Genomic DNA, 8,312 nt, shown 5'->3' on the forward strand with positions numbered 1-8,312 from the left:
AGGTACTAAGTGCATCTCAGTTAGTTAGGGTTTAGTAAACGGTAGGAGTACTCAGATAATACATGAGAAAGGACAGGGCTCCCAGTATGTTGGGGTTAGGGGTAGGATCAGCAAAATACATGGAAAGGACAGGCTCCTCTGAGTGTTTATTGGGTTAGGGTGAAGGCGCAGTACTACAAAATATACCATAGAAAGGACAGGCCTCCCAGCTGTGTAGGTAGAAGGGTTAGGAGGTACGCAGATAATACATAGAAAGCGACAGGGACTCTCAGGTAGGTAGAGTAGAGTAGACTCAGATATACATACGAAAGCACAGGGCTCTCAGTGTTAGGTTAGGGTTAGGCAGTACTCAAAGAACATAGAAAGACAGGCTAATCAGGTGGTTAGGGTCACTAGGGTAGGAGTACTCAAAATATACAATAGAAAGGCAGCGCTCCCAGTGGTTAGCGAGTTACGGTAGGCAGTACTCAACAATATTAACATAGACAAGTACAGGAGCTCCCAGTGTTAGGGTTATAGGAGGGTAGGAGTACTCAGAATACACAAAAAACCCGTGACAGGGCTCCAGTGTTAGTTGAGGTAGGAGTATCAAATATACATAGAAAGACAGGCCTTCAGCTGTTAGGGTTAGGGCGTAGGATACTCAGATATACATAGAAAGGGACAGGGCTCCCACGTGTTAGGGTTAGAGGTAGGAGTACTCAAAATATACATAGACAGGAACAGGCTCTCCAGTGTAGGATAGGGTAAGGAGCTACTCAAAATACATAGAAAGTACAGGGGCTCTCAGTGTAGGGGTTAGCGAGGTTAGGAATACTCAGAATATACATGAAAGACAGGGCTCTTCGACGGTTGGGGTATAGGAGGTAAGAGTACTCAGAAAGCATACCATAAGAAGACAAGGCTCTCAGGGGTTAGGGTTTAGCGGTAGGAGTACTCCAACATACCATAGAAGAGGACAGGCGCTCTCAGTGTTAGGGTTAGCACGAGTAGAGTACTCAAATATACATAGAAAGACAGGCTCCCAGTGTTAGGTTAGTATATTTGAGTACTCCTACCCTAACCCTAACACTGAGAGCCCTGTCCTTTCTATGTATATTTGAGTACTCCTACCCTAACCCTAACACTGAGAGGGCATTGCTTTATTGAGTAGAGCACTCAGCCAGGGGTATACATATGCTAATTAGAAAACATGCATAATTAACGAGCTTGCTAGTTTACCTTCAATTCTTCTTCCCTCATCTTTCTACTTTCGATTTTCTCTCCCTTTCTCTGGCTTCAATTCTTCCTTCATACTGCTATTCTTGTCCTACTAAATCCTTCTAACCTATTCTCTCCTCCTTGCCAGCAATTTTCCTCTTCGGTCGTCTCGCCCTCCTTTGTCAGTTCATTCCGACTACCATCATCATTACTGTAATGAGCAGACCTCAGTCCCCTGCCAGTCAAATAATCAGAGTTTGATCTTTATCTTGATTTATTTAAACTGGTCTCAAACAGGAGTTTACGCGTTCAAGGTCTGTAAAATTGTACTTGATATGTCAGATCTGTGGACTAGACTGTGGTTGTTTCATGGTTTTAAACCTGCAAAACTGATTTCAGATGTATTTGTGTGTCAGACTATGGTTGTGTAATGGTTGTGTTATGGTTGTGTTGTGGTTGTGTTTCAGAATGACGTGGGAGGGTTGAGGAGTCTGACCAATAAGTGGACAACGTTCCTCAAAGCCAGACTGGTGTGTTCCATCCCTGGACCTGACGGAGTGGACACGCACTTTGACGAGCTCCGTAAGTCACACACACACACATATTACATGCTTCCATGTTTACAGACACACACCGCGTACACACTAAATGCCACATTCTTACCTTTTATGTGTGTGTGTTGTAGAGGACATATTCCTGCTCCCCACCAGAGATGAGAAGAACCCTGTTGTGTATGGAGTCTTCACCACCTCCAGGTAAAACACTTACCATACCATACAAGGCATGCGAAATCAAGGATTATCGTGTAAATATCTCTTGACGAGGGCTGTTCTTAGGCCGGAGTCGAAGCCAAGGGCCAGGAAAACAGCACTTAGGAGGGTGTTAATCACAATCATGTCCAGGTTCGAGGGCCTTATTACTTTTATAAAACGATTGCCAACACGTAAAACGTTATTTTAATCAGTACAAAACAGTCCGGGCAAAAGACAGTCGTTAGTTCTGAGATTCCGAAGTTTCTAGCCAAATGAGCTGGTTGTTCATTATATCCATTTTATTTGCAATAGTTGCTATGCTAAACAAATAATTGCCATGTAGCTATGCAGGCTAGCTACTTCTCCTTTGCTAGCTAGCCAACTAAAGCTAACACACAGTCGCATCAAGCAGCTGAAATGACAAAACAAAAATATGTGCATTTTTGTTTGTTTTACATTTGTTTCCATTTCCATTTCTTTTGATATACCCATTATAATGATCCTGATAAATGAATTTGCCAGGCTCAGAGAAGCTGTCAGTCTTGTCARGTTCATAAGCATGGCACAGTGGAGATCACAAAAAAATAACTGCTACAATGTTCCACAGGTCGGAGAGGCAGACAGCTAGGCTAGTAGCATGGGGAGATTTGTCTAGATGCTTTTTTCCAGGGGAGATAACGTTTATTGATTGCCTGGCTGGGCTGTGTGGGACCGTGGATACACATTGACAGTTTAAATGGAACTGTTAAAAGGAATTACCTGTGGATTGTGGTGAATAACTCCCTCCTATTAACCAATCAGCAGCATCCAGGATCCAAACAACCTGTTATATAACGAGACATCTCTCTACAGTACTTCTCAGGTTATTCTTCCCACTATACCTATTAGACTGTGTTTCTCCCCCAGCTCTGTGTTCCGAGGCTCGGCGGTGTGTGTGTACAGCATGGCTGACATACGAGCTGTGTTCAACGGACCCTACGCTCACAAGGAAGGACTTGCCATCGCTGGGTAGAATATGAGGGGAGAATACCTTACCCTCGCCTGGAACGGTACGGTATCACACACACACACACACACACACAACAACACACCCACACACACACACACACACACAACACACACACACACACCCACACACACACACACACACACACACACACACCCACACACACACACACACACACACACACACACACACACAACACTCATCTCTCCTAGCCCTACCCCCTTCCATTCCCTCCTCGGCGTAAGTAGGGAAACAAGAAGACTGCATACTGTTGCTGTACAGGATTATTTAGAAAGACCCCTCTCCCTCCACTTAAATGACTTACAGTATATCACCCAATCCTGGTACATGACACAGTCCTGATGAACAATAATAAACACCCATCTACTATGTGTGCTGTATGCATAATGCATCTCTTTGAGAGTGTGACAGAAGTCAAAGTTTGTGTGTGTGTGTGTTGTGTGTGTGTGTGTGTGTGGTGTGTGTGTGTGTGTGGTGTGTGTGTGTGTGTGTGTGTGTGTGTGTGTGGTGTGTGTGTGTGTGTGTGTGTGTGTGTGTGTGTGTGTGTGGTGATATATGACCTAGTCTCAGTGGCTGTTGAACAATAATAAACTGCAGTCTGGGCGGCAGCTTTGTTGATGTCACTAAGTCGTGTTTGTGGAACTGATTAACATGAGGGACTGTGACTGGTATGTGTGTACAGTGCATTTGGAAAGTATTCAGACCCCTTGACTTTTTCTACATTTTGTTACGTTACAGCCTTATTCTAAAATGGATGAACTAAAATAAAATCCTTATCAGTCTACACACAATACTCCATAATGGCAAGGTGAAAACAGTTTTTTTTTTACAAGTAAAAAACAGTATTTAGACCCTTTGCTATGAAACTCGAAATTGAGTGCAGGTGCATCCTGTTTCCATTGGTCATCCTTGAGATGTTTCTAAAACTTGATTGGAGTCCACCTGTGGTAAATTCAATTGATTGAACATGATTTGGAAAGGCACACACCTGTCAATATAAGGTTCCACAGTTGACAGTGCATGTCAGAGCAAAACCCCAGCCGTGAGGTCAAAGGAATTGTCCGTAGAGCTCCGAGACAGGATTGTGTCGAGGCACAGACCTGGGGAAGGTCAACAAAACATTTCTGCAGCATTGAAGGTTCCCAAGAACACAGTGTCCTGGAACCACCAAGACTCTTCCTAGAGCTGGCCGCCCAGGGCAAACTGAGCAATCGAGGAAGAAGGGCCTTGGTCAGGGAGGTGACCAAGAACCTGATGGTCACTCTGAGAGAACTCCAGTTTCTCTGTGGAGATGGCAGAACCTTTCAGAAGGACAACCATCTCTGCAGCACTCCACCAACATCTCTAGAGAGACCTGAAAATAGCAGTACAGCGACGCTCCCCATCCAATTCGATAGAGCTTGAGAGGATCTGCAGAGAAGAATGGGAGAAACTCCCCAAATACAGGTTTTCCAAGCTTGTAGCGTCATAGCCAAYAAAACTTAAGGATGTCATTAATCACTGCCAAATGTGCTTCAACAAAGTACCGAGTTATGGGGTTGAAAATGTGACATTCCCATTACTTTTTTTTAATACATTTGCTTTGTCATTTTGTGGTATTGTGTGTAGATTAATGAGGGGGGGGCGGGGACAATTTAATCGATTATAGTTTAAGGCTGTAACGTAACAAAATGTGGAAAAAAGTCAAGAGGTCTGAATACTTTCCGAATGCACTGTATGTGTCGGTACATTTGTGTATATGCGTGCATGTGTGTGTATATGTGTGTGAGGGGATATGCATGGCGCCATCGAGAGATGGTTTATAACTGTATAATAGGAGGAACAGACTTGGTAGAAGGGTGTGAACTCCAGAAGTAGCGGTATGTACCTGAATCTGTGGAGTACTTCAGCTCACCACCAGATGGAGACAAGTTCAAAAACAGCTGAGTCTTTAATGACGGGGAATCCTAAATTAGTCCTTAAGGTACTTAGCTAGATGACTATCGGCTTCTAGCTAGGCTTTCATACTGTCTAAACATTATTGTCTATCCCCTCTCCCCAGTGTCCCAGTAAGACGTATGATCCCCGGATAAGGACCACTAAAGACTTCTCAGATGAGGTGGTCAGTTTCATCCGCTTCCACCCCCTCATGTTCRGCTCCGTCTACCCCCTGACCAGCCGACCCGTGTTCACGCGTGTACGTGTTGACTACACACTGACACAGATAGTGGTGGACCGCGTCATGGCTGAGGACGGACAGTATGAAGTCATGTTTCTGGGGACAGGTGAGATGGACACACACACACTTTTCACTAACCCTAACATTCTATTCTCAGCCTTCCTCTTTAACCTGAAAATGTTAAGACTGTTTGAATGTTAGATGTTGTTTTAATTCCATCCTGCAGTACTGTTGATACTCTGTGTGTGAGCTCCACATGAAATCCCATGTCCCCTATCATATTTGAGTCAGAAAAGGTCATTCATCTGATAGGTAAGATATAAAAAACCTTACAGAAAGCCTATCCAACTGTCAATCTCTTAGAAACAAATAAAAACTATTGGAACCAAGACTTTAAAAGAACTGATATTGGCACAAGTTGGAGGGAATGTTGAAACATACAGTGCCTTCAGAAAGTATTCACACCCCTTTACTTATTCCACATTTTGTTGTGTTACAGCCTGAATTTAAAATTGATTTGAATTGAGATTTGGTGTCACTGGCCTACACACAATAAAGCATAACTTCAAAGTGGATTTATGTTTTTAGACATTTTTATAAATTAATAAAAAATGTAAATCTGAAATGTCTTGAGTCAATGAGTATTCAACTCCTTTGTTATGACAAGCCTAAATAAATTCAGGAGCAAACATTTGCTTAACAAGTCACATAATAAGTTGCATGGACTCACTCTGAAATAATAGTATTTAACATGATTTTTTAATGACTACCTCATCTCTGTACCCTACACATACAATTATCTGTAAGGTCCCTCATCCGAGCAGTGCATTTCAAACACAAACTCAACCACAAAGACCAGGGAGATTTTCCAATACCTTGCAAAGAATCTCACCTATTGATAGATGGGTAAAAAATAAAAAAGACATTGAATATGCCTTTGAGCATGGTGAAGTTATTAATTACACTTTGGATGGTGTATCAATACACCCAGTCACTACAAAGATACAGGCGTCCTTCCTAACTCAGTTGCCAAAGAGGCAGGAAACTCAGGGATTTCAATTTTGACTTTAAAACAGTTACAGCATTTAGTGGGCGTGATAGGAGAAAACTGAGGATGGATAAATAACATTGTAGTCACTCCACAATGCTAACCTAAATGACAGTAAAGAGTATTTTGTGTAGATCGTTGACAAAAAAGGACATTTAAATCCATTTTAATCTCACCTTCTAAAACAATAAAATATGTGAAAAGTCAAGGGGTGTGAATACTTCCTTAAGGCACTGTAACTAACAACATTACAGTTAACGAAAATGTACGCTTAATCCAGTATAAACTAATGTATAGAATTTATTATACAAGAGACAAAATTCACAAATTCTACAGCACAAGGTCAGAGTCATGTCTTAAGTCTAAAACTAACAATGACTCAATAATCCATGCGTTCTGGGAATGCTATAAAGTCCAAAAGTTATGGCCGTAGTTAGAAAGTTGGCTGTCAGAATTATTATTACAATGTAAATGTACTTTTAATCCTTCTGTCTGCAAATTTCAAGACATGGCATATGAGGATGCCGTGAGGTACTCGATGGGTTGGACTATACTTTTCGCGTAAATCATCTTGAAAAAACATATTCTTAAAAATTGAAAATCAACTGGGCAGGTGTGATGTCATAGGATGTTTGTGTGTGTCTGTATGCTGTTGTTTGTATGTTTTATGTTTTGTATAGTTTAAATAAAAAAGAAACGTAAAAAAAAAAGAAATCCCCTGTCTTTGCTGTCATGCTCAGACTGACCAGCAGAGAGCGCTACAACATCATGGTCTGTTTGGAGCCAAGCAGTCCCATTTCAGTAGATCGCTCTCACTAGAAAGCTAGCGAAAGAGAAGGACTATGTGCGTGTATTTCATAAGCATATGAAAATATAAACATGTGTGTGTTGTCCAGATGCTGGGTCAGTCCTGAAGGTGGTGAGCATTACTCAGGAGAACTGGTCTACTGAGGAGCTGGTGCTGGAGGAGCTCTCGGTGTTTCAGGTAACACACACACACACACACACACACACACACACACACACACACACACACACACACACACACACACACACACACACACACACACACACACACACACACACACACACACACACACACACACATAACTTTAAATATTGTCTTCATTCACATAGGGTTTGGAGAAGTTGAATACGTCTACACCAGATCTGTCAGACGTATACCACTCTGATGCAGATAACTGACTTTTTCTAAATCATCAAAAAACTAATATCCTGAATTTCCTTCTGTCCTGGAATTCAAGGTCATGGTGATTTGTCAATTAATATTAATCTACCAACATTTTCATTTAGCAATGACATTATCTCTTGATTGAAGGGTTGTTGACTCTTTAAACAGCAGTAAAATATGAATACCTTACTATTCTAAACACACAGCAGAAGTTCTGGGGGTATAGAGAGGAGAGTTGGTGTGTTTCTCTAGTTTGACAGACATAGAGTGAGTTTATTCTCTCTCGTTGATTCACACACTCCTTGGTTGAACTCCCTAACCTGAGGCCATCTCCGTAGCTGCAAAATGAGCTTGGTATTTCTCAAGCATAACTAATTACCTAACTACTATATGTATTAAGTAGAAAGTACGAGTATGTGTGTATAGTGGAGATAATGTGTGTTTTCTCCTCTAGGCTCCCACTCCCATCCTGAGTATGGAGATCTCTTCTAAACAGGTAAGAACTCCCTCTTCTCTCTATCACTCCTATCCATCTCTATCTTCCCCTACATTTCTCATTTACTGTAGCTTCAGGGGTACTAACTGCACCATTCACAGCCACCTTCCCTCTTTTCTTCCCTTCTGCCCTCTCTTGCTCCCCTTCTCCTCCCCTCTCTTCCTCGCCTCCTCCCTCGCTATCTGAGGGTCAGGGATGTCAGCAGACCGTTCAACTCCAATCACAGCCTCCCTTCATCTGCCACAGTGTGTGTGTGTGCGTGTGCGTGCGTGCGTGCGAGCGTGCGCGCGCGCGCGTGTGTGTGTGTGTGTGTGTTTGTGTGTTCATCCCAACCCATCCCCCAGTGTTTTCCATATTTCCGTTCAGTGTTTGTTTTGGAATCCCTGGTTCAGACGAGTCCAGGCAGATCCATACAAAACACCTTTCTCTCTCTCTCTCT

General features: G+C 42.4%; 1 pseudogene; it reads left to right on the forward strand.

Moving 5' to 3' along the window:
* Positions 1-8,312, forward strand: part of LOC111961001 (semaphorin-3D-like) — a 69,182-nt pseudogene that overhangs the window by 41,283 nt on the left and 19,587 nt on the right.

This window comes from Salvelinus sp. IW2-2015, linkage group LG4q.1:29 (assembly GCF_002910315.2).
Source record: "Salvelinus sp. IW2-2015 linkage group LG4q.1:29, ASM291031v2, whole genome shotgun sequence".
In the NCBI taxonomy this organism is placed as follows: Eukaryota; Metazoa; Chordata; class Actinopteri; order Salmoniformes; family Salmonidae; genus Salvelinus; species Salvelinus sp. IW2-2015.